This window comes from Anolis sagrei, chromosome 13, assembly GCF_037176765.1.
Source record: "Anolis sagrei isolate rAnoSag1 chromosome 13, rAnoSag1.mat, whole genome shotgun sequence".
Taxonomy (NCBI): Eukaryota; Metazoa; Chordata; class Lepidosauria; order Squamata; family Dactyloidae; genus Anolis; species Anolis sagrei.
Genome location: NC_090033.1, coordinates 6,447,316 through 6,474,195, shown reverse-complemented (window position 1 = coordinate 6,474,195; position 26,880 = coordinate 6,447,316). Strand labels below are relative to the sequence as shown.

The window sequence follows — 26,880 nt, the reverse complement described above, 5'->3', positions numbered from 1 at the left end:
TTCCCAACCTCTCGTCCTCCAGATGTTTGAACTCCAGCTTCCATAATTCCTAATCGCTGGTCATATGGCTGGGATTTCTGGGAGCCGAAGTCCAAATCACCTGGAGGACCCATGGTTGGGAACCACTGGTTTGAAATGCATTGATCTCCAAATTCGTTTGAAGCAGTCGTTCCCAACCTCTCGTTCTCCAGATGTTTTGAACTCTAGCTTCCATAATTCCTAACCGCTGGTCATATGGCTGGGATTTCTGGGAGCCGAAGTCCAAATCACCTGGAGGACCCAAGGTTGGGAACCACTGGTTTGAAATGCATTCATCTCCAAATTTCCAACATCTTGTCCTCCAGATGTTTTGAACTCCAGCTTCCATAATTCCTAACAGCTGGTCATATGTCTGCGATTTCTGAGAGCTGAAGTCCAAATCACTTGGAGGACCCAAGGTTGGGAACCACTAGTTTGAAATGCATTGATCTCGAAATTAGTTTGGAACAGTGGTTCCCAACCTCTCGTCCTCCAGATATTTTGAACTTCAGCTTCTATGATTCCTGGTATGGGATTTCTGGGAGTTATACAATTAACAGGACAGACAATGCGTAAACAAAGGCTTTTCTAATCTTTTTCCATTTCCAGTATCTGGAGACCATGCTCGACTTCGGCCATGGGGGGTGCTGTCACTCCATTTTCCATGTCCATAGGCGTTCTCCTGATCTAATCTTTGTCAATATGGGCACCTTTTCTTACCTCCTCGCTTAAAGTGGTACCTATTTATCTACTCACGCTTTCTGTTTTCGATCTGCTAGGTGAGCAGAAGCTGGGGCTGATGGTTGGGCACTTATCCCAACCCGGGCTTAAACTGCCAACTTTTCAATCAGCAGGATTTTCTGCAGCTTGGCGGCTTAACCCTCTGTGCTAAACCCGGCCCCAATAACAGACCAATGAAAACCAATGACAGAAGGCTTGTCATTGGTCTTCAAAATAGTTGATCGGGAGGATAGCTGCCCTGGCTGCTTTAAGGAATCAGCTCAATCAATACTGGGCATACTCTGCAGTTGGATCAGGCCCTCGCCTTTCTCTTGGATCCTTTTGGTATTTCCATCAAATGCACAAGGAAAAAGGGGAGGAGGCAATAGTACGGGAAGACTTGTGTACAGTACTAGTTAGTCATGTGCATTCAAGAGAATTAGCCGCCTTCAAGGATGTTGCCCAGGGGATGCCCGATTGTGCTACCATCCTGTGGGAGGCCTCTCTCATGTCCCTGCCTGAGAAGCTGGAGCTGACAGACGGGAGGTCTCCCCACTCCCCGGATTAGAACCACCGAGCTTTCGGTCAACAATCCTGGTGTGAGAGAATTGGCCGTCTGCAAGGATGTTGCCCAGGGGATGCCCGGATGTGTTACCATCCTGTGGGAGGCCTCTCTCATGTCCCTGCCTGAGAAGCTGGAGCTGACAGACGAGAGGTCTCCCCGGATTAGAACCACCGAACTTTCGGTCAGCAGTCCTGGTGGGAGAGAATTGGCCATCTGCAAGGATATTACCCAGGGGATGCCCGGTGTGTTACTATTCTGTGGGAGACTTTTCTCGTGTCCCTGCATGAGGAGCTGGAGCTGACAGACAATAGCTCACCCCATTCCCTGGATTCAAACCTCTTACCTATAAGTCAGCAGTCCTGCTGACACAAGGGTTTAACGCATTGCACCACTGTGGGCTCCAATAATGATAATAATAATAATGTATGAAGTTTTGTGTAGTTGCGGCATTGAGTAGAGTAAGCGAGTGCCTTTTGGGGTAAACCTTGATCCGTTTCGTTTTCCGGCTTTTGGTGGGGACGCCAATCCGTTTCAACTGAAATCGGGAGAGGAGAGCAGATACTTGTTTTCTGTTTTTAGTGCTAAAAGATCAGTTTTCTTTCGGCCCATTATGGGGGGGGGGGGGCTTTACTCGTAGGCGCAAAGCACCGGTGCCTACAGTGCAAGCTTTGGGTCTATGTGCCAGGGCTTGGCAGGGCCTGCAGCCGAGTTCTGAATAAGGAACGCTCCTTACTAGGTGCTCTGCTGCATGCCCTGCCAGGCCCTGGCACATAGACCCAAAGCTTGCACTGTAGGCCTGGGTGCTTTGGGCCTACGAGTAAAGCCCCCCCCCCCCCCCCCCGCAGAGAGCCTAGTAAGGAGTGTTCCTTATTCAGCACTCGGCTGCAGGCCCTGCCAGGCCCCCAGCACTTTGGGCCTGTGTGCGTGACAATCAATCCAAAACACAGGTTTGGAGCTGGTACCCGTTCCCACCTGCCTTTCGTATTGAGTTTATTTTAGTTCCAGAAGGGGCCTTCCCACTCTGTGCCAACCGAATGGATGGGAAGAAATGGAAACACGAATCAAATGGAAGAGACATGACTAGTCCTAGTATCCTACTTGAATGTTCTTATTCAGTAGGTGATGCTAGTTGGCGGTGTGTCGCAACCCTCCAAAGCGACCGAAGGTGCCCACGAAGCTCTTGGCAACCCTACGTAGCTGAAGTCACCTCCATGCCGGGCTGGGCTATTTTTAGCTTCCCGCCCCCCTCTATGGATAGGCAGGAAAGTCAATGGATATATACAATTTGAAAAACTTTCAACTTTGGCTGACCTCTTCCGAACAGCTGAAGCAAAGGACCCAAACTGGGTGGAATCTGGGGCTCCAGGGAGGCAGGAATGGGGATGGACGGGCGGAAAAGATCGCATTGGAGCCGAGATTGCAAGCTTCAAAAATCTACCTGTATTTTAGACAAATCAAATCTGGGATGCAAGATCTGTCTCTTGGAAGGCCAGTAGATTAAGCCTGAAAAAAAAATCAGGCCCTGGCTTTTGTTTTTTGTATGGAAATTGAGTGAATTTGACAGCCATTCTGCACACAAAACGACCCCTTGTTACTCCAATTTTTCTTCATTCTTACATTAGGAGGGAAAGGGATTTCTTTTGGTTTATGGGTCACACCAGGGCCCTTGTTAGCCATAAGGATTCACCAGCGCTACTCTAAGACGTCTCTCCAAATCATCATTTTCCCCCCTATTCTGCATGAAAAAATACTATAAGAATGACCCATTCTGCTGAAATATTCCAATCTGGGCTCATCATTGAGAAAACAATTCCTACCTCTATAAAAAGCAGAAAATTCTGGATGATAGGAACCAAAAACTGGCTAAAATGTAGCAGTTTGTCTTGATCATAATAACGATAATTTTTTTCATGTCAGGAGCGACTTGAAGAACTGCAAGTCGCTTCTGGTGTGAGATAATTGGCCGTCTCCAAAGATGATGCCCAGGAGAGGCCCAGATGTGTTATCCTGTGGGAAGCTTTTCTCATGTCCCTGTGGGAAGCTGGAGTTGACAGATGGGAGCTCACCCTACTCTCCGGATTTGAACCGCCAACCTTTCAGTCAGCAGTCCTTCTGGTGCGGGAGAATTGGTCATCTGCAAGGATGTTGCCCAGGGAGTGCCCGGATGTGTTACCATCCTGTGGGAAGCCTCTCTCGTGTCCTTGCATGAGAAGCTGGAGCTGACAGACGGGAGGTCACTCCACTCCCTGGATTAGAACCGCTGAACTTTTGATCAGCAGTCCTGGTGTGAGAGAATTGGCTGTCTTCAAGGATGTTGCCCAGGGGATGCTCGGATGTGTTACCATCCTGTGGGAGGCTTCTCTTGTGTCTCTGCATGGGAAGCTGGAGCTGACAGACAGGAGGTCATCCCATTCCCTGGATTAGAACTGCTGAACTTTCAGTCACCAGTCCTTCTGGTGTGAGAGAATTGGCTGTCTGCAAGGATGTTGCCCAAGGGATGCTTACCATCCTGTAGGGGTGTGTCTCTGCATGAGAAGCTGGAGCTGACAGACAGGAGCTCAACCCGCTCCCCAGATTCAAACCTCTGACTTATAAGACTTACAAGGGTTTAACCCATTTCACCACTGTGGGCCTCAATAATAATGATAATGATAACAGTAATAATAGTATTAATGTATGAAGTTTTGTGTCCTTGCGGCGTTGAGTAGAATAAGAGAGTGCCTTATCAAGAAGAGGTCATTTTACTTACAAAAGAACGTATGCAGCGATTTTACAATTTTGTTGTTTTACAATTGTGTCTGTTTTGCTTTTTGGTGTAAAAAATTCGGTGTAAAACGGACACAGTTCTACAATTGTGTCGGTGTAAAAAATTCGGTGTAAAACGGACACAGTTTTACAATTGTGTCCATTTTGCTTTTCGGCGTAAAAAATTCAGGGTTTTCTTTCTTTTCCCTGGGACTGAGGAGGGGCCTGATTGGGGCCTCTTTCTCGGTCCATGTTGATTCCCCCACCGAGGGACACCCCTCACAAGAAAAGGGGGGGACAGATGGCGTCGGTCGAGTCGGCAGCGAATGGAAGGCTCTTTGCTTTCCACAAGGAACCGTCTCTCTTTGGCGGAGACGCTCCAGGGCTGCCGAGCTCCCTGCGAAAAGTGAATATTGACTGTCCCCCCCCCCCCTCCCCGAATCTGCCCCAGGGCTTCCAGATGGATGGAGCCGAACAGGCAGAGAATTGTGTTGTCGTCAGTCGGTCGGTCAGTTGGTAGGAAACGGTGGTTCCTCTCCCTCTTTGCTCCCTCTCCCCTCCCTGTGGCTAGCAAGGGTCACTTTGGCCACCAAGGATAGCGCCCCCCCCCCAAACGAAGCCTCGGATATGAAGCCAAGGAGCCACAGTATTAAAAAAATGCTGAGGTTTTCCTTTTCCGTGTGGCGCGTTTCCCTAAATTGCCTTTGACTGTGTGCATCGCTAATGAAAGTTTATGCCCTTGTTAGAAGGACAGCCAGGTCCGTTCCAGTTAGGGCTGGGCCTGTCTTCCTGCCAAGGGCCCTCCCCCATAGACACACACACACACACACACACACACACATCCCTATACATTCACGTCCCCGGCGGATAAGCAGAGGCTGTTAGGGGAGGGGAAAGGCGGGGGGGGGGGGGGGGGGGGTCTGGAGCAAGAACCAGGTTGGAAAGTGGGGGGTAGAAAATTCCATATTTGTGTAAGTTGCTTTAAAAGGTTTTTATCATGTCATAAAAAGGAGGGGAGAGTACTCTCGGAAATTGATCCCGCGCACCAGTCCATCGGGCAGAAGGACGTTAGGATGTTAATGGCCATTTTGCTCCGGGGTGGCTTATTAAAAAATTTATACGTAAATGCTTAAAATTGCATAAATTATTTAAAAAAAACATAGTAAGCAATTTGCAAATTGCACTTCACTCCTTTGCCCCCCCCCCCCTTCTTTTTTCCGGCTTTCCCTAATTTCTCTGCTTTCAACTCCCAACTTTTGAAAAACATGATTATTATTATTCTGATTATTATTATTATTAGATATTACATCTTCCTCACTTTTTTTCCCTTAAGATTTCCATACCCCACATATTTTCCAAACATAGAATTATTATTATTATTATTATTATTATTATTATTATTATTATTATTAGCTACACAACAAGGTGAGTTCACAGCAAACAAGATCACTATGCTGGCTTTTGTATTTGATCACTCAGCTCGTGAGTGATCAAGTTCACAGCAAACAAGATCTCTAAACTGGCTGTCGTATTCAGTCACACGTCAGACACTTCCCAAGTGTCTAGGACTGTGTGATGGATTATTATTGTGTATATGTATGTGATTTATTATTATTATTGTTTGGTACACAACAAAACAAGTTCATAGCAAACAAGAAAACTCTTTTGGCTGTTATATTCGATCACATGTCAGACACTTCCCAAGTGTCTAGGGCTGTGTGATGTATTATTATTGTGTATATGTATGTGATTTATTATATTATTATTATTATTATTATTATTATTGTTTGGTACACAACAAAACGAGTTCATAGCAAACAAGAAAACTCTGCTGGCTTTTATATTCGATCACACGTCGGACACTTCCCAAGTGTCTAGGACTGTGTGATGTATTATTATCGTGTATATGTATGTGATTTATTATATTATTATTATTATTATTATTATTATTATTATTATTATTTGGTACACAACAAAATGAGTTCATAGCAAACAAGAAAACTCTGCTGGTTTTTGTATTCGATCATACATCATGCACTTCCCAAGTGTCTAGGGCTATGTGATGAATTATTGTTATGTGTGTGATGTATTATTATTATTATTATTATTAGGTACACAACAAAATAAGTTCATAGCAAACAAGAACACTCTGCTGGCTTTTGTATTGGATCACACGTTGGACACTTCCCAAGTGTCTAGGACTGTGTGATGTATTATTATTTATTATATATGTGATTTTTATTGTTATTATTATCATCATTATTATTATTATTAGGCACACAACAAAACAAGTTCACAGTAAACAAGAACATTCAATCACACATTTTGAATTCAATCACGTTGGACACTTCCCAAGTGTCTAGGACTGTGTGGTGTATTATTGTTATGTTTCCTGTATGTGATGCATTATTATTATTATTGTTATTATTATTTGGTACACAGCAAGACGAGTTCACAGCAAAAAGGATCACTATGTAGGCTTTTATATTCGATCACACGTCAAGCACTTCCCAAGTGTCTAGGACTGTGTGATGTATAATTGTTATGTATTATGTATGTGATATATTATTATTATTATTAGGTACACAACAAGACAAGTTCACAGCAAAAAAGGTCACTATGCTGGCTTTTGTATTATTATTATTGTTGTTGTTGTTGTTGTTGTTGTTGGGTTAATCATTATGATTATATTATTATTATTGGGTTAATCATTATGATTATTAGGAAATTATTATTATTATTATTATTATTATTAGAAACACAACAAGATGAGTCCACAGCAAACAGGATCACTCTGCTGGCTGTTGTATTGGATCACATGTCGGACACTGCCCAAGTGTCTAGGACTGTGTGACTATTTTATATTATTATTATTATTATTAGTCGAAAAGAGATTTTTTTTGTACCAGAAGTTAGGATGGGATTTTTATCCCCACCCCACCCCATTTTTCCCCTTAAGAAGGATTTCCTCCCCACAGTTTCCCCCTCCCCCAAAGCTAGAATTATATTATTATTATTATTATTATTATTAGGTTAACAGAAATGTTTTTGAACCAGAAGTTAGGATGGGATTTTATCCCCCCCCCCCAATTATTTCCATTAAGAAGGATTTCCTCCCCACACTTTTCCTCCAAAGATGGAAATATTTACTACTACTAATAATACTTATTATTATTATTATTATTATGTTGTTGTTGTTGTTGTTGTTGTTAACAGTGATGTTTTTGAACCAGAAGTTAGGATGGGGTTATTATCTCCCCATTATTTCCTTTAAGAAGGATTTCCTCCCCACACTTTTCCTCCAAAGATGGAAATATTTACTACGAATAATAATACTTATTATTATTATTATTATTATGTTGTTGTTGTTGTTGTTGTTAACAGTGATGTTTTTGAACCAGAAGTTAGGATGGGGTTATTACCTCCCCATTATTTCCTTTAAGAAGGATTTCCTCCCCACACTTTTCCTCCAAAGATGGAAATATTTACTACTAATAGTAATTCTTCTTCTTCTTCTTCTTCTTCTTATTATTATTATTATTATTATTATTATGTTGTTGTTGTTGTTGTTGTTGTTGTTGTTGTTGTTGCTGTTGTTAACAGAGATGTTTTTCACCCAGAAGTTAGGATGGGATTATTATCTCCCCATTATTTCCCTTAAGAAGGATTTCCTCCCCACACTTTTCCTCCAAATATATATTGTTATTACTATTATTAGTATTAATATTAGCAATACTTTTATTTCTAGCCTGCCTTTCTTCCCATGTGGATTCAAGGTAGCTCACAAATAAGCAAATATAATAATAGATTCAAAGAGCCGTTTCCAAAGCAGACGTTAGGATGGGATTTGTTCTTCCGGTCCGAAAAGGTCCTGAAGTTTGTCGGTGGCGAGTGCCTCTTTTTTGTCGGGTTATTATTTTTTTCGTTGTTGTTTGCTTGTGCCGGCCTGGAATGAATGTCACCCACCCATCCTGGAGATCGTACTGGGGAGGTTTATGATGGTTTCCCATTGATTTGTTTCCTCGACGCAGCTGCCGACCTCTATTGAGGGACAAACATAATCAGCGCTGACGCAAATTAGATGGTTATTCGTTTTGAAAATTGACAGAAAAACAATAAAAAAGATGAAATGCTCCCAAATCAATAGATATAATGAAATTCAAATAATCCGAGAGATGAGGTCTCCATGGCAACTGATAATGTGGAAAAGAAAACAATTTAATAAAGGACAGACACACTTTGAAAACAGATTGGGCCCAGGGAAGGCGGGGGGCTTCGGAGGGAGGCGGAGAGGGGGCCCCTTTTGCTTTGCTCGCCTCTCCGCTTGGTTAGCGGCAACGGCGGCGGTGAAGGATCACTGTCCACCCCAAGGACGAGCGCCATAATTAAGCGCGGGGCCTTTCGGTCCAGAAAGTGCAGATTCAGGTTTTAATACACAAAATTATTTCAGGAGCAGTGAATCGGAAAGTCGTTTGTTATGACCTTCCTGAGAGGCCCGGAGCAGGGCATGTTGGAGGCGGGCGGAGGCTGGGGCCCGCTGAGTTATGGCATATTTGTGTTTTTATAGTGCGGAGGGGAGGGGGCCGAGGGGGGGAGAAGGTTAAACAGTATTTACAGCTCACTTGTTTTCGGGAAGGAAAGAGAAATAGAGTTCATGGAAAGAGGAGAGGAGAAAGAGAAGGAGATCCCTCGGCATCACGGGGACGGGACGGCCCCTCGGAGGAGGACCTTTGGGGTGCCTTTCCATGGGGACATTGGTTGCACACACCACTGGAGTGAGGTTCAGCATTAAACTATTTGCGACTATAGTGGACGATGCCTGGTTCGACAGCAGGACGTGTGAAAAAGGTCTTGGAGTCTTCATGGACAACAAGCGAAACATGAGCCATGTGTCAGCTAAACGAGCTCATGGGAGTATAGTGTCTAGAGCAGTTGGGAAGAAAAAGGGGGAATAGGCCTGGGCACATGCAACTATCCCAAATATCAAAATAAGTAATGCACTTTTGCTGCACTTTTGGGAACTCAGCTCTACAGTCACGATGCCCCTTTCCCACGACTCTAGATGAGCCATGTGTCAGCTAAACGAGCTAATGGGAGTATAGTGTCTAGAGCAGTTGGGAAGAAAAAGGGGGAATAGGCCTGGGCACGTGCAACTATCCCAAATATCAAATAAATAATGCAGTTTTTCTGCACTTTTGGGAACTCAACTCTACAGTCATGATGCCCCTTTCCAACGACTCTAGATGAGCCATGTGTCAGCTAAATGAGCCAATGGGATTTTGATCTGCATAAATAGGAGTATACTGTCTAGATCAGATTTGGGAAGAAAAAGGAAGAATATGCCTGGGGAGGTTGCAACTATCCCGAATATCAAAATAAGTAATGCACTTTTTCTGCACTTTTGGGAACTCAGCTCTACAGTCACGATGCCCCTTTCCAACGACTCTATATGAGCCATGTGTCAGCTAAATGAGCCAATGGGATTTTGATCTGCGTAAATACGAGTACAGTGTTCCCTCACTTATTATGTTCCAGGACCTCCCGCAATAAGTGAAAAACCGCAATGTAGGGACACTGTTTATTTTAATATTTATACAAAGTTTTAGTAGTTATACACTATTTTAAGTCTTTATAAACTAAAAATAGAGTGAAGGAAAGGCTCTTCAAGGCTGGAGGGAGGACTGAGGAGGGAAAGCGCCTCGGAGAGCGACGGCGGCAAAAACCCATGAAATGGCGAAAATACAGTGATATATATTTTAAATTAATATTTTTTGAAAACCGCGAAACAGCGAGTCCGCTAAAAGCGAACCGCGAAGTAGTGAGGGAACACTGTAATGCACTTTTTCTGTACTTTTGGGAACTCAGCTCTACGGTCATGATGCCCCTTTCCAATGGCCCTATATGTCCAATGTGGCGATGTGCTTATGATGCCCCGTTCCAATGGCCCTCCATGTCCAATGTGCTTGGAAGACCCCTCCTGCCAACTGCCCCATGGAACCTCCCTGCTCATGAGTTCAACTATGTCAGAGCCTCTCTGGCAGATCCACCACCCATTTCTTTTGATCAAAATCCAAAAAATGTAGGAATTGTGGAGGAGATGGTGGGCAGACTCCAAGACTCACAGTTGTACATATTCTCACATTGTCACCTTTGTGTGTATTTTTGCATTTGGCCCCTGAAAACTGCACTTGAAGATAAGAATCCAGGACCAGGGTTACTTCAGATTTGGTCTTCCTCCTCTGCCTCTGTTTTTCCATCTCTAATATGGATCCGGCTTAAAGGACTCCTTGTCTCAGTCCCGAAAGTGATCAATGCTATCCAAGTCCATATCTAGGATTTACTTTGGACTTCAGCATTGGGACGGAGAAGTTTGAAAAGTCTTGTTTTGGACTCAAAGGATCTTCTCAAATCCTATCAGGACCAGAGGCTGGGATTCCTTCTCTCGCCCCAACCCCACCCCTTCCATTGTCTGTATTTTTGCTTGTAAAAATAGGCCGAGATTGATGTCTTGGGTTGCGGTGTAGATGTTAACACTTGTGTCGTGATTTATGGAGTTACTTAGCCAAAGAAGTGAGACCACTTAGACTCGTTTTGGATAGTAAACCTTTTAATGCGGGGAGAGAGAAAAATTATAATAAAGGAAAGATGGCTCAACGCAGGGGCAGGTTGGGAGGGGAGTGCACCGATTTGGGGGTCCATTGTAATGAAATAGACTCTCTTTTCCACTAAGGGAACCGGAAGGGAAAGAGAGACCAGAACATCAGCCACAGTCCTTGTTCCCGGCCTTAGTTTGGGAAGAAAGAGGGGGAATGGGCCTGGAGTTCATTGCAGCAAGGCAGGAGGTGTAATTATCTCAAAATAAGTATGGTAGAATCTTACTTATCTGACATAAACAGGCCGGCAGAATGTCGGATAATACGGAGTCTCCTACTATTACCCGTCCGACGCAGCACTAGACACCTAGAATACTAACAGCAGGTACTGAAAGATTTAAGGCAAGGCAATGCCTCGGGGCCCAACAGGAAGTGCCTGGATGCAGAAGAGGGGTGTGGACTTCACAGAGGAAAGGAGGGAGGACGCTTCCGCTTCCAGTCCTGCCTCTTTTCTCCCTTTCCTCTTTCCTCCTCCTTCTCCTCGTCTTGCCTTTTTCCCTTATTGGGAATGGAGAGAGAGTTGGGGGCACTCCTTTAATTGAATGGGAATTGCTAGAGGAAAGGGGGAGCGCCTGATTAGAGCGTCGGATAAGATGGAATGTCGGATAAGCGAAGGTCGGATGAGCAGGACTCTATCCATCCATCTTGTTAATGGAGAGAGAGTTGGGGAGTACTCCTTTAATTGAAGTGGAAATGCTGGAGGAAAGGGGGAGCGTCTGATAAGAGCATTGGATAAGACGGAATGTCGGATAAGCAAAGGTCAGATAAGTAAGACTACCAAAATGCACCTTTTCTGCACTTTTGGGAACTCAGCTCTGCAGTCATGATGCCCCTTTTCAATGGTCCTCTATGTCCAATGTGCCTAGGAGCCCCTTACTGCCAACTGCCCCATGGAACCTCCCTGCCCATGAGACCCCTTTGGTCAACCATGTCAGAGCCTCTCTGGCCATTTGCCTTTGTGCCTCCTTGCCAATGATCGTCTTGCAGTCAGCCTCTCCATAAAGCCTCCTTGCCTGTGTGCCTCCTTACCTGCTTTCCTCCTAGATTTTAGGTGTTTCCTCCACCACAGGCATCCCAGTGTTTCTGACTCTCTCCATTGGTGTGGAGTTTGCGTGATCCTGCCCACTGCCTCTCTCTTAATCCTTTCCTACTCTTTTCAACTCTTTCTGCATAACAAATTGAGCAGAGCTAATCAGCAACTAAACATACTGGAGGAGTTTGGGGGATTGGCTCCACATGATGGAAGTTGTAGTTCACCCTCCATCAAGTGAGAGCACTGTGACCTACACTGGCAATGGACATGGACCACGTTTGGCACACAGCTGGCTGTTGTATTGGATCACACGTCGGACACTTCCCAAGTGTCTAGGACTGTATTATTATTATTATTATTATTATTATTATTATTATTATTAGGTTAAAAGAGTTTTTTTGTATCAGAAGTTAGGATGGGATTTTTATCCCCCCATTTTTTTTCCCTTAAGAAGGATTTCCTCCCCACACTTTCCCCCCAAAGATAGAATTGTATTGATGGCATTTCAAGGGGTTAACCTGGCCTGGTGTGAGTTGTAGTACACCCACAATAAATGACTTCTTCTAATAACCTGGGCAATGCTGGGTACTTAAGTTAGTTTTAGGGTCATACAAAACCATCTCGGGCTGAAAGGGGTTGCAAGTGGAAGCCCTGGAGCAGAGGACAGGGCTGTTGTACCGTTAATGTTTACAATGGAATTGCAGACTGTGCCTCTTGTACCATTAATTTCCTTCTGTATCATAATGCTGCTTTCCTGTTGTGGGGTCCTTCTCAAGGCTCTTAGATCCAGTGTAAGCGATCATGGGTGAAGATCCCTCCAGGAGGCTTCAGAGTGGGATGCTGGTGCAGCTTGAGCCTCCCTCCTCTGAAATCCCGAACGCCAGAAGTGTTTGCGAACTCAGCCAATTTTGGGATTTCGGAATATTCATTTGCATATACGTAATCTTAGAGATGGGACCCAGGTCTGAACATGAAACTCCTTGATCTTTATACATGCATTGCATGTGGGTAATTTAATACACCACATTTGTAATCAAGTAAAGTGTGTGTACGTGGACAATAATGGAATATTAGGGTTTTCTGGTTAAGGCAGTGGTTCTCAAGCTTCCAATTCTGTGACCCTTTAATACAGTTCCTCCTCATTTCTCATTGTGGTTACCCCCAACCATAACATTATTTTTGTTGCTATTTCATAACTGTAATTTTTTTTCACTCTTATGAATCATAATGTAAATATCTAATACGCAGGATGTATTTTCATTGTTGCTTCTCTTTCATGGAGGGGCCACTCCACCCCTCTCTAAGCCCTCCCCTCCCCACAAAACCCCCTTCCTCACCTTCTTTCTGCTCCTCCTCCTCCCTCTTGGCTCCAAAGCAAACCTCACCTCCACCTAAAATGGTGGTGGTGGTGGGGCTGAGTGATGTCAGCGCCTCCCTCTGGGAAGCAATGGAGTTCTGGGAAAAGTTAGCCATGACTCAGTTCCTAAGACCATCAGAAATATGTATTTTCCGGTGGTGTTAGCGACCCCTGTGAAAGGGTCATTCAACCCCCAAAGTGGTCGGGACCCACAGGTTGAGAACCACTGGGTTAAGGGATGCTCAATGTATGGTGTTAGGCGACCCCTGTGAAAGGATCATTCAACCCCCAAAGTGGTCGCGACCAACAGGTTGAGAACCACCGGGTTAAGAGATGCTCAGTGTATGGTGTTAGGCGACCCCTGTGAAAGGGTCGTTCAACCCCCAAAGTGGTCGTGACCCACAGGTTGAGAACCACTGGGTTAAGGGATGCTCAATGCATGTTGAAAAAGTACCATCATTAGGGAGGCTGGCAGCCAGCATTTCTAGCCATAACCAAGACCGTTTGGTTAGAATCCACCAAGAAAGAGGCCCATCCGACTCATCTTCGTGCAGAAGGAAAGGGGGATGTTGGCCGAAGGCGGAAGGGAGCGCGGCATCGGCTAGGGCTGCATTTGGGCCAGTTCCCCAGCGGCCGTCCTGCCTCTTTCTCCCTTGGCCAGTTGATGGATGGCATAAATTAGGCCTCTGAAGGGGGATACTGCATCCTTAAGAAGAAATATGTCCTCATTTTTCTTAAACACCGTTTGCACTGAGTGAAATGTTTAGAAGGGACGCTGAGGGATAACTTTATTTCTTACCAGGGAGTTCAGAGCCGTTCAGTGAAGCTCATAAAACACGGGGAGTCAGGGAGCTGACAGGCTGCCTGTGCATTAGAAGAACCATTACTCTTCCGGAGGGAAGCTCAGCCCGGGCCGGATCCGGGCATTTGGCTACCGAAAGTGAAGGAGGGCAGTGGAGACAGGGCCCAGCCTTAGGATACTCTGATCAAGTCGATGGTCACTTTCAAAAAAGCAAGTCACAGCAATGGACCAGAGGACAGCGAGGAGCTTCCCAGATCTCACATAGTCTTGTTTCATACATTGTGATTAGTGCTAATAAATGAAACTTACTACCAATGAGATTCCTTCTTTCTCACCTCCTTCCCTTCATCTTTCAATTCTCTTCCTCCTTCCTCCTTCCTTCCTTCTTTCTTCCCTTCCTTCCCTCTTTGCTTCCTTCCCTCTTTCATTCCTTCCTTCCTTCTTTCCTCCCTTTCTTCTTTTCTTCCTTCCTTCCTTCTTTCCCTCCCTCTTTCCTTTTTTCTTACTTTCTTTCCTTCCTTTTTTCCATCTTTCCTCCCTCCATCCCTTTCTTTTTTTCTCCCTTCCTTCTTTCCTTCCTTCCTTCCTTCCTTTCTTCTTTACTTCCTTCTTTCACTCCTTCCTTCTTTCTTTCCTTCCTCCCTTCCTTCTTCCCTTCCTTCCTTCTTTTTCCTCCCTTCTTTCCTCCCTCAATCCCTCCCTCCCTTCCTTCTTTCCTCCCTCAATCCCTCCCTCCTTCCCTTCCTTCTTTCCTCCCTCAATCCCTCTCTCCCTCCCTTCCTTCTTTCCTCCCTTCTTTCCTCCCTCAATCCCTCCCTCCTTCCCTTCCTTCTTTCCTCCCTCAATCCCTCCCTCCTTCCCTTCCTTCTTTCCTCCCTCAATCTCTCTCTCCCTCCCTTCCTTCTTTCCTCCCTTCCTTTTTTCCTCCCTCAATCCCTCTCTCCCTCCTTCCCTTCCTTCTTTCCTCCCTCAATCCCTCCCTCCTTCCCTTCCTTCTTTCCTCCCTCAATCCTTCCCTGGTTCCCTTCCTTCTTTCCTCCCTCAATCCCTCCCTCCTTCCCTTCCTTCTTTCCTCCCTCAATCCCTCCATCCCTTCCTTCTTTCTTCCCTCAATCACTCCCTCCTTCCCTTCCTCCCTCAATCCCTCCCTCCCTCCCTTCCTTCTTTCTTTCCTTCCTTCCTTCCTCCTCTACCCCCCTCTTCCCAGCCACTCTTCTAAACCACCCATCCTTTTCTTGATGCCAAAAGATTTAATATTTGTTTGAAATGAGAAACAGTTCTCAAATGAATTTGGAGAGTCAGGGAATTAGTGTCAGCTCCCCCCCCCCCCTTTCCCTTTTCGGTCCTTCGGCACACACTCACTTCCCAGCGCCTCCCCCCTCCCGCACCCTTTCAATTTCTAAAGCCGACTGATTTGAATATTTATAAATATCAGTAAATTATTTATTGTAGCAATCTGCTGTGCCATTTCACCGATCGCCGTTAACACTTTAGGGTTCTCGCTCTTCCTCTGTCTCTCTGACGGTGGCTCCGAGGTGGCTGGTAGCGACGGTGAGCCTCAGCAGGACATGCGTGTGTGCCTCTCGTTGTGTGTTTCTGTGCGTCTGTGCAAAATGGAGGCATGTGGGAAGATTGGTGATAAGTTTGCCCAAAGTTGGAAACAACTTGAAAACATATAACAACACATCAGTATGGTAGCACATGATGCAGTGTTTCTCAACCTTCCTAATGCTGCAACCCCTTATTAGAGTTCCTCATGTTGTGATCCTCAACCATAACATCATTTTCGTTAATACTTCATAACTGTCATTTTGCTATTGTTATGAACCGTCATGTAAATATCTGATATGGAGGATGTATTTTCATTCATTGGACCACATTTGGCGCAAATACCCAATTTGCCAAAATTAGAACACTGGTGGGGTTGGGAGGGGGCGTTGATTTTGTCATTGGGGATTTGTAGTTGCTGGGATTTATAGTTCACCTACCATCAAAGAGCATTCTGAACTCCACCAATGATGGAATTGAACCAAACTTGGCACACAGAACTCCCATGACCAACAGAAAATACTGGGTTTGGTGGGCATTGATCTTGAGATTTGGAGTTGTAGTTCACCTACATCCAGAGAGCACCGTGGTCTCAATGATGGATCGGGACCAAATTTGGCACAGATACTCAATATGCCCAAATCTGAACACTGGTGGAGTTTGGGGAAATAAACCTTGAACTATAGGTTGTAGTTACAGGGATGTATAGTTCACCTACAATCAGGCCCGTAGCCAGGATTTTGTTTTGGGGGGAGCTGAGTTTGATTGGGGGGGGGGGCTGAGTCTGAGTGAAAGAGGGTCTAGCCTAGCAAACCTTTTGAATCGTTACCCCAATACCCCCATGCATATGGAATATATTGAGCATGGTGATCAGATCATGATATGAATAAACATAACAGTTTAAATAATATACCAATAAGGCCTTCTCGCGGACCCCCATGAGAATTTCGGGGGAGGGGGGACTGAAGCCCCCCAAGCCCCCCGCCCTCCGGCTACATGCCTGCCTACAATCAATCTGAACCCCACCAATGATAGAATTGGGCCAAACTTCCCACACAGAACCCCCACGCCTTGAAGGGATTCATTGGCGCGAGCCTCCCTCCAGCCTCACACACTCTCCCTCACCCACTTCATTTGCCGAGCACGCCTGCTCTCCCCTCCCCACTTGGTGTGAGCCTCCCTCCAGCCTCACACACTCTCCCTCACCCACTTCATTTGCCGAGCAGGCCTGCTCTCCCCTCCCCGCTTGGCGTGAGCCTCCCTCCAGCCTCACACACTCTCCCTCACCCACTTCATTTGCTGAGCAGGCCTGCTCTCCCCTCCCCACTTGGCGTGAGCCTCCCTCCAGCCTCACACGCTCTCCCTCACCCACTTCATTTGCCGAGCACGCCTGCTCTCCCCTCCCCACTTGGCGTGAGCCTGCTTCCAGCCTCACACGCTCTCCCTCACCCACTTCATTTGCTGAGTACGCCTGCTCTCCCTTCCCCACTTGGCGTGAGCCTCTTTCCAGCCTCACACGCTCTCCCTCACCCACTTCATTTGCTGAGCACGCCTGCTCTCCCCTCCCCACTTGGTGTGAGCCTCCCTCCAGCCTCACACACTCTCCCTCACCCACTTCATTTGCCGAGCAGGCCTGCTTTCCCACTTCATTTGCCGAGCAGGCCTGCTTTCCCCTCCCCGCTTGGCGTGAGCCTCCCTCCAGCCTCACACACTCTCCCTCACCCACTTCATTTGCCGAGCAGGCCTGCTCTCCCCTCCCCGCTTGGCGTGAGCCTCCCTCCAGCCTCACACACTCTCCCTCACCCACTTCATTTGCCGAGCACACCTGCTCTCCCCTCCCCACTTGGCGTGAGCCTGCTTCCAGCCCCACACGCTCTCCCTCACCCACTTCATTTGCTGAGTACGCCTGCTCTCCCTTCCCCGCTTGGCGTGAGCCTCTCTCCAGCCTCTCACACTCTCCCTCACCCACTTCATTTGCCGAGCACGCCTGCTCTCCCCTCCTTGCTTGGAGTCCCAGAAACAGCCCCCCCCCCCTTGGCTGAGAGGCCGGTCAATCACAGCGGAGGAGGGCTTTTGGTGGGAAGATTTGCCATCTGTTTCCAAAAAGGAAGAGAAGGACAGGCGGAGAGATCGTCAGACTTCTCTGCCAAAGAGGTTCCTAAGACCATCAGAAATATATGTTTTCTGATTGTCTTTGTCAACCCCTCAGAAACCCCCTTGCGAACACTCCAAGTCCTGACCCCAATAAGGATACGCTCCAGACTTTCCCATAAGACCGATGGGCACCCTTTCCAACACCCTCTTTGCTGGTCCCAAAGGTTCTCCAAACTCAGGGACCACTGTGGGACTCTCCAAGGTCAGCCGAACGAGACACGTTCCACTAAGCCAAGGTCATCTCTTGAGCGAAAAGCAATACAATGTGTTATTGATAATCTGGAGCTGTGTGTATGTGTGTAGCAGAGGAAGGGACAACACTCTCGGCAGACTCTTCTGTGGGAACAAGTGGCACACTGGGAAGGCAGGGAAAAGAAATGGGGGGAAAGCAGCCACGGCACAACTCTCCTGTGCCTGCCTCACTTTATGGGAAGCTTTAAAAATTCAGTGACGTGTATAAATGATGCAAATTAGGTAGTCATATACTTGATTGTTTTACTTAATTGTGCTTTGTGCACATCGTAGGGAAGGGCTGAGAACTCGCTGTAAATTCCTCTTCCCTTACTCCTCGCCGGACTCCTGGCATCCAGGATTTCACCCACATTTTGACCGCTCATTTTCCGGCTGCCTTGCAATCTTGAGGTCTAGCAACTTCCTCATAAACAAATACCAGCCGCAAGGACACATTCTGGAAAGGCAGAACCCCAAGCTCAGTATCAAACCCTATTTCTCAAAGTGTCTATCCTCCCCTGACTAGAAATTAGAGATGTTACTATGGCAGGGAACACTTTGACAAGGGACCACTTTGATCAGGGACCACTTAACCAGGGATCACTTTGATTAGGGACTACTTTGACCGGGGACTACCTTGAACAGGGACCACTTTGACCAGGGATCACTTGGACCAGGGACCACTTTGATCGGGGATCACTTGGACTAGGGACCACTTTGACCAGGGACCACTTTCCACAGGGACCACTTTGACTAGGGACTACTTTGACCAGGGACTACCTTGACCAGGGACCAATTGAACAGGGACTACTTTGACAAGGGGCCACTTTGACCAGGGATCAGTTTGACTAGGGACTACTTTGACTAGGGACTATCTTGTCCAGGGACCACTTGAACAGGGACCACTTAACCAGGGATCACTTTGACTAGGGACTACTTTGACCGGGGACTACCTTAACCAGGGACCATTTGACTACGGAGCACTTTGACTAGGGACCACTTTGACCAGGGACCACTTGACCAGGGACCACTTTGACCAGGGATCTCTTGGACCAAGGACCACTTGGACCCGGGACCACTTGGACCAGGGACCAGTCCAACATTAGTACCAAAAGGATTTTGAATCGTTTTTGATCAAATTTAGATTGGGTTTGGTTATTGGGGGTGCTGGTTCAAAAATTGCATTGTACAAACCACATCATCTCTGGTTTCTGATTCAGAAAAATGCCATCCAGTAGTAGCCATGTGCTCGCCTACAGAAAATTATATTTAATTAACCTCAGCAGTATAAGTGAATTAATAATAATAATAATAATAATAATAATAATAATAATAATAATAACCCTGAGGCAACATAGATTGGATAGCCTAAATGGCAGTCTCCTGGTACTGCTAAATGCCAGATCCATAAATGGTAAGGATTTGATCTTGGAGGACCACGTGGACCTGGCATGCATCATCAAAACCTGATTGGACGAACTCGGTTGGGTTTAACCTCACCCAACATTGTCCTCCAGGTTTTGGGGTGCATCAGTAGGCTAGGCCTGGGAAGCGGGGAGGCGGGGTTGTGGTGGTCCATCATGAGTCCATCTCTTTGGTCAGTTGCCCCGTGCCACCATCGCCAAACTTTGAATGTGCCCATCTGAAAGTGGGTTTTGCGAGACCAGTCGCTTTCATTGCAACGGTGTACAAATCAGTTTTAGATTTGGTGTGGTTATTTGGGGTGCTGATTCAGAAAATTGCATTGGATTTCTACCACATCAGCTCCAGTTTCTGATACAGAACACATGCCATCCAGTAGCTGCCATCTGCTCACCCACAGAAAACCATATTTAATAAGCCTTTGCACTGAAAGAGAGTTTCACAAGACCAGTTGCTCTCGTTGCAACGGTGTAGTAACAGTGAGGCCGCGGACCATATTTTAGTTCTTGTGGGCCACTGGTGTTCCACGGCCCACAGATGGAACCACTGTGTTGTGGGGATTGGGCAGAATGAGGAAATTTACCCTTTGATTCATCCAGAGGTGAAGACTCTGGGTGGATCTCATGGCCTTCAAGTTCCCACCATTGCAATCCGGATGCCACTGCGAGAAAAATATGTACCGTTTCCAAATCCGCACACGTGTACGTACGTCCCCCTCCCTTATCCGCCCCAAACAATGTGGTGAATAATTGATCGGATGCATCCCTCTCCGCTCCTGGAAAGCTGGCACGCCGGTTTCCCTCCTGAGCACAGCTACTCAGCTGGGCTTAAAATTCTTCAATAAGAATATGAAAGGTCCATCTGTTCGGTTTTCGGCACAGCCCCTTGAAGTGACAAGTCCCCGTCAGGCTCGTTCCTTTCCTCGCTTACCGTCTCTTGTCTTGCTTGCCCCCAAGCCCCAAATCCAGGGGTCCCCTGACCCTCAAGTCCAAGCATTCCCTTCTTGATGTCCACTTCACCTCTTGAGCTCCTCTCCAATTCCTTCTTCTCCCCACTCCGATCCTTTAGGAATTCCCTTGAAAAGCAACAACCACAACAAGAGAGGGTGTATGTACACTGGCAGAGATCTCGTGCTCGAATCGGGAAGTCGGAGCCTAGCAGCCGGAGAGGCTGGGCCTTGAGAATTTGGCTGACGGCTATTTGTACGTTGGGCTTTCAGCACAAATTCAACAACACCAAGAACACGTTGGGTTCTCTGACCTGGATAAATGCTTGTGAGTTAAGCACATTGGCACATATTTGCTTAGTTTTGCATAATTTTGCATCTGACGAAATCTAAAGGAGAAGAAAGATGCTGCGTTGGTCTGAAGGGGTAGCAACTTTTCCCGGCACTCTTTTGCCATTTCCCCGGAGGTTGTCAAGCCATGCGGTACCATCTTGAGGACTAGACGGTGGTTGTCCTGTTTGATATGGGATTCTGTTGGAGGCTTCTGAGAGTCCCTCCTCTTTTCTTCCTTTGGATCAGCGTTTCTCAACCTGGGGGTCGGGAACACTGGGGGGGGGGGTGTCACGAAGGGGTTTCAGAGGGGTCGCTAAAGACCATCAGAAAACATACATTTCTGATGGTCTTAGGAATCCTACTGCGAGCCTCCCTCCAGCCTCATATGCTCTCCCTTCCCACTATGCTGCCATGCCCTGAGCACGCCTGCTCTCCTCTCCCCACTTGGAGTCTCAGCAAACAGCCCTCCTCTGCTGTGATTGGCTGGCTTCTCAGCCAAGGGGAGGGCTGTTTCTGAGACTCCAAGTGGGGAGGGGAGAGCAGGCGTGCTCTGTGCATGGTAGCATAGTGGGAAGGGAGAGCATGTGAGGCTGGAGGGAGGCTCACAGTAGCCTAAGGCAGTGTTTCGCAACCTGCGGGTCGGGAGACCTGGGGGGGGGGGGGTCGTGAGGGGGTTTCAGAGGGGTCGACAAAAACCATCAGAAAACATATATTTCTGATGGTCTTCGGAACTCCTTTGGCAGAGAAGGCTGAAAATCTCTGCATCTCACCTTTTTTTTCCTTTTTGGAAAGAATCCTCCACCAAATGCCCTCCTCTGCTGTGATTGGCCGGCCTGTCAGCCAAGGGGAGGGCTGTTTCTGAGACTCCAAAGGAGGAGGGGAGAGCAGACATGCGTGGTGCATATGTGCGGGTGAGGGAGAGCATGTGAGGCTGGAGGAAGGCTCCCACCAGCGAGTCCCTTCATGGCATGGGGGTTCTCTGTGTGAAGCTTTGCCCAATTATATTGTTGGTGGAGTTCAGAATGCTCTTTGGTTGTAGGTGAACTACAAATCCCAGCAACTACAATTAAATGTCAAGGTCTGTTTTCCCTAAACTCCACCAGTGTTGACATTTGGACATATTGAATATTTGTGCCAAGTTTGGCCTAGATCCATCCTTGTTTGAGTCCACACTGCTCTCTGGGTGTAGGTGAACTACAACTCCAAAACCCAAGGTCATTGCCCACCAAACCCTTCCAGTATTTTTTTTCTTGGTTATGGGAGTTCTGTGTACCAAGTTTGGGTCTATTCCATCATTGGTGGAGTTCAGAATGCTCTTTGATTGTAGGTGAACTATAAATCGCAGCAACTACAACTCCCAAATGACAAAATAAACTCCACCAGTATCCAAATGTGGCAGATCGGGTATTTGTGCCCAGTTTGGTCCAGTGAATGAAAATCCATCCTGCATATCAGACATGGTGATTCCTAACATTAGCAAAATTACAGAACGGAAATAATGTTATGGTTGGGGTCAACACAACATGAGGAACTGTACGAAGGGGTCACCACATTAGCATTGCTTTGGATGGATCCCAGGTCCTTCTGGGTCTGAGCGATTGAGCCAGGACCACTTTGCTTCTGCCCTGCGCTCTTCACTGGTGTACATGCTTTGTGGGTATTGTTTTCGCAGGAAGCGCTCAGTGTAAATAAAACATGTGGGAGAGTTTGTCCCCGGCAGGGATGAAAAGGGCGCTGTGACAGGCCCCGGTTATAAATGGCTTCCTTGGATTGATGCAGAATCCAAACATTTCTTTTGGGGAGAAGAAACGCACAGGGGATGTTTACTTAGTCCGGGATCCTTTTGTGCCACTCCGAATGGAGAGCCAAGGCCATGGCGGATCAAACAGGCTTCTCAAACGGAGATGATGGAGGGCATGGTCTTTGTAGCCCACCGCTTCTGTAGACCTCCAAAAACTCCCTGCATTGGATTGCTGTGAGTTTTCCAGGCTGTCTGGCCATGTTCCAGAAGCATTCTCTCCTGATGTTTCGCCCACACCTGTGGCAATCATCCTTAGAGGTTGTGAGGTCTGTTGGAAACTAGGCAAGTGGGGTTTATATATCCAGGGTGGGAGAAAGAACTCTTGTCTGTTGGAGGCAAGTATGAATGGGCAGAATATAAATAAATTTTATTATTATTATTATTATTATTATTATTATTATTATTATTATTAGAAACACAACAAGATGAGTCCACAGCAGACAATATCACTCTGCTGGCTGTTGTATTGGATCACACGTCGGACACTTCCTTATTATTATTATTATTATTATTATTATTATTATTATTATTGGAAACACATCAAGATGAGTCCACAGCAGACAATATCACTCTGCTGGCTCTTGTATTGGATTACATGTCGGACACTTCCTTATTATTATTATTATTATTATTATTATTATTATTATTTGAAACACAAGATGAGTCCACAGCAGACAGTATCACTCTGCTGGCTCTTGTATTGGATTACACATGGAACACTTCCCAAGTGTCTAGGACTGTGTGTTGTATCGGCTATTATTATCATCATTATTGTTGTTGTTGTTGTTGTATTGTCAAAGGCTTTCATGGCCGGAATCACTGGGTTGTTGTAGGTTTTTTGGGGCTATATGGCCATGTTCTAGATGCATTCTCTCCTGACGTTTTGCCTGCCATAACCTGCAATGTCATTGGAGGGAGTGCCTTTGGAGCCTTCTCAGCACTTGGAACTATAGCCTGTTTGTTGAGACCGGAGACTGTCTGTGTAAGTCAGGGGTCCTCAAACTTTTTAAACAGAGGGCCAGGTCGCAGTCCCTCAAACTGTTGGAAGGCCGGATTATAATTTGAAAAAAAAAAATGAATGAATTCCTATGCACACTGCACGTATCTTATTTGTAGTGCAAAAAAACACTTAAAAACAATACAATAATTAAAATGAAGAACAATTTTAATAAATATAAACTTATTAGTATTTCAATGGGAGGTGTGGGCCCACTTTTGGGATTGTTGTTGTTGTGTGCGTTGAAGTCGTTTCAGACTTAGGTTGACCCTGAGTGAGGGCCGGGTAAATGTTTTTGGAGGGCCATATCCGGCCCCCGGGCCTTTGTTTGAGGACCCCTGGTGTAAGTGGACACCTCTGCCGCACACACATTTTTCACTTTTATTATGTGTATAGATCAGGAGTCCTCAAACTACGACCCGGGGGCCGAATACGGCCCTCCAAGGTCATTACCCGGCCCTCACTCAGGATCAACCTGTCTGAAATGACTTGAAAGCACACGACAACAACAATCCTATCTCATCAGCCAAAAGCAGGCCTACACTTTCCAATGAAATACTAATAAGTTTATATTTGTTACAATTATTCTTCATTTTAATTATTGTATTGTACTAAAGTGTTTTTTACATTACAAATAAGATACGTGCACTGTGAATAGGAATTCATTCGTTGTTTTTTTCAAATTATAATCTGGCCCTCCAACAATTTGAGGGACTGTGACCTGGGCCCTCTGTGTAAAAAGTTTGTGGACCCCTGGTATCGATTATTATACAGCCCGGAAAACTCACGGTAACCCAATGATTATGACTACGATGATGATGATGATATTGATGACACAGAGAGACTATTTTGGGGCTGGGGAGTCCTACCTGTGTGTTCTCTCCCATGTGCTCAGCACTGTAGCACTTGAGTGCCTTCACTCCCCCTTCCACTTCCTTTGGATAAATATTTATTCTCAGAGAGATATATTTTTACCATTCCTACGTGGAGGATGTTTCTCATCCCGAGGAAGCTGGGGCAGGGCTGGTGCTCGGTGGCGGGAGTGGCGAGACAGGGAGCAGTGTTCGTGACCAGGCCGGAGGGGTCTTCTTTGGGGAGGGAGTCGCTGATGAGACCTGACAGCCCTTTCCTCCAGCGATGTGGCCGGCTCAAGAAGACCTGGCTTGCAAAAGAGAGCCACGCTGGGCTTTCTTGGTGTGTGTATGTGTGAGGTGGGGAGAGCTCCCTCCGTGCTGATTCATCAGTCGCCTGCCGGGCTGGCTCGGAGGGTGCTGTCCAAACCCGTTTTCTTCAGCCGGCTTCCCTTCGTCGAAGCATATGCATGCCGGCTCCCACCCGCTATCCACCACCCCAGTTTCAAAGTGTGGCCCCCAGTGCTTGAGTAGCTCTCTTCACTGGTGCTCGTTGGGTGTTGGGTTTCACCGACCTCACGTGACCCTCCAGGTGACCCGGAGTTTAAAAGGCCTCGGCTGGGATTTCAAGAGCAGCTCAGGCCAGGGAAGCGGAGTGACGAAACCGCGACCTGGATTCCCCCCTGAGCCAAGGCAGGTGTGAGAGTGAGCATGTTTTGCGTGCGTGTATGTGTGTCGGCAGAATTTGGATGCACCTGGGCGTGCGCGCCGGGTGTGCTCTTGTGCGAGGACACAGGTGGGTGTGTAAATAACACAGGTGTGTGTGGCTTTTTTTTTGTTTTGTTTTGTTGGGCTGTTATCGAGTCCGCGCATCTCTGTGGGCGAAGGGAACAAAGCACAGTCGATGCTTGGGTTTTTCGAGGGCGTGCAGACCTCCCACTTGGAGCCCAGGTCTCAGGCAATTTGGGACTACTCCCCAAAAAATCAAAAAATTAAAAAGCCGAACTCCTTGCCTTTTCCTTACCTCTCTTCGGCTTTTCCTTCGTACCCCATAAAATGATCTCCTTGATATTGTTAGTCATAGCGAACGCATATTGGAAATGGAAGTCGTTTGAACTCGAACGCCATGTTGGTCAGAATGAGTGGTACTCGTGGAAGTAGTATGTCTTCACCTTTATGAGGTCCATTCAGAATTGTTGCTATAGTTAAATTGTTCATCTATTTTTAACTACTAATCGTGTGCCATTGCATAATTTTGGCCAAGATACTGCAAATCCCATCATCCATGGTCCATCCTCCCACAATCCGCAGTGGGACATAAAGTGAGTCATGGGGAGATCTGTGTGCCAAATTTGGTCCAGGTCCCTCATTTGTGGGGGTCACAGTGGTCTGCAGAAGGCAATTTGGGCCAAGGTACTGCAAATCCCATCATCCGTGATCCATCCTCCTGCAATCCACACTGGGACATAAAGTGAGTCATGCGGGGTCTGTGTGCCAAGTTTTGTCCAGGTCCCTCATTTGTGGGGGTCACAGTGGTCTGCAGAAGGCAATTCGGGCCAAGGTACTGCAAATCCCATCATCCATGATCCATCCTGCAATCCACACTGGGACATAAAGTGAGTCATGGGGGGTCTGTGTGCCAAGTTTTGTCCAGGTCCCTCATTTGTGGGGGTCACAGTGGTCTGCAGAAGGCAATTCGGGCGAAGGTACTGCAAATCGCATCATCCATGGTCCATCCTCCTACAATCTGCACTGGGACATAAAGTGAGTTATGGGTGCCAAGTTTGGTCCAGGTCCCTTTGAAGGAACTGCAAATCCCAGTTTAAGCTTGATCTGCCATTGGTGTGAGCCACAGTGGTTTGTGGGAGCCCAATCAGATGAAAATACTGCAAATCTCATCATCCATGTTCCGTCCTCCCACAATCCGCACTGGGACATAAAGTGGGTCATGGGGGGATCTGTGTGCCAAGTTTGGTCCAGTTCCCTCATTTTTGGGAGTTGCAGTGGCAATTCAAGTGAAGGTACTGCAAATCCCATCACCCGTGGTCCATCATCCCGTAATCCGGACCAGGACCTAAAGTGGGCATGGGGGGGGTCTATGTGCCAAGTTTAGTCTAGGTCCCTTATTTGTGGGGGTCGCAGGGGTCTGTAGGTGAAGGTACTGCAAATCACATCATCCATGGTCCATCCTCCCACAATCTGCACCAGGACGTAAAGTGGGTCATTGGTGGGGGGGGTGTCTGTGTGCCAAGTTTGGTCCAGGTTCCTCATTTGTGGGAGTTGCAGTGGTCTGCAGGAGGCAATTCCAGTGAAGGTGCTGCAAATCCCATGATCCATAGTCTGTCCTCCCCCAAACCGCACCAGGATGTAAAATGTGTCATGGGAGATTGGAAAGCAAGGTTGTGTCACAATGTTGAATCAATCCACCGACTACTTTTCGAGTTTTGCCCGTGTTTCCTACTTGCGGGCGCTCACTTGTCAGGCAACAGGCAGCCGCTTAGTTTCTTTCCTGCGCCTTTGACTAGGAGACGATGCCCAGAGCTGTCAGCCGCTAATGCTAACCAGCCGTGTGTTCTGGCTGGCGGAGAGCGAGTCTAAAGTTTCAGGCGGTTAGCATTGTAGCAGAGGATTAGGATGTGTCACCGTTGCTCCTGGGTACACCGTTGGGGGTCTGATGAATCTCAACCTGCTTCTCGTTCTGGCG

General features: G+C 46.8%; 1 protein-coding gene and 1 long non-coding RNA gene across 6 annotated transcripts in view; one reads left to right on the top strand and one right to left on the bottom strand.

Annotated features, from left to right (window-relative positions):
- CASZ1 (castor zinc finger 1) overlaps positions 1-26,880 on the top strand; it is a 379,132-nt gene that overhangs the window by 273,786 nt on the left and 78,466 nt on the right. The gene's annotated exons all lie outside the window — the stretch shown is intronic.
- On the bottom strand, positions 15,313-24,712 carry LOC137097779 (uncharacterized). Its single transcript, XR_010910429.1, has 2 exons — positions 24,301-24,712; positions 15,313-15,497 (listed from the first exon to the last, which is right to left on the bottom strand). It is a non-coding gene; the product is annotated as an uncharacterized lncRNA (long non-coding RNA).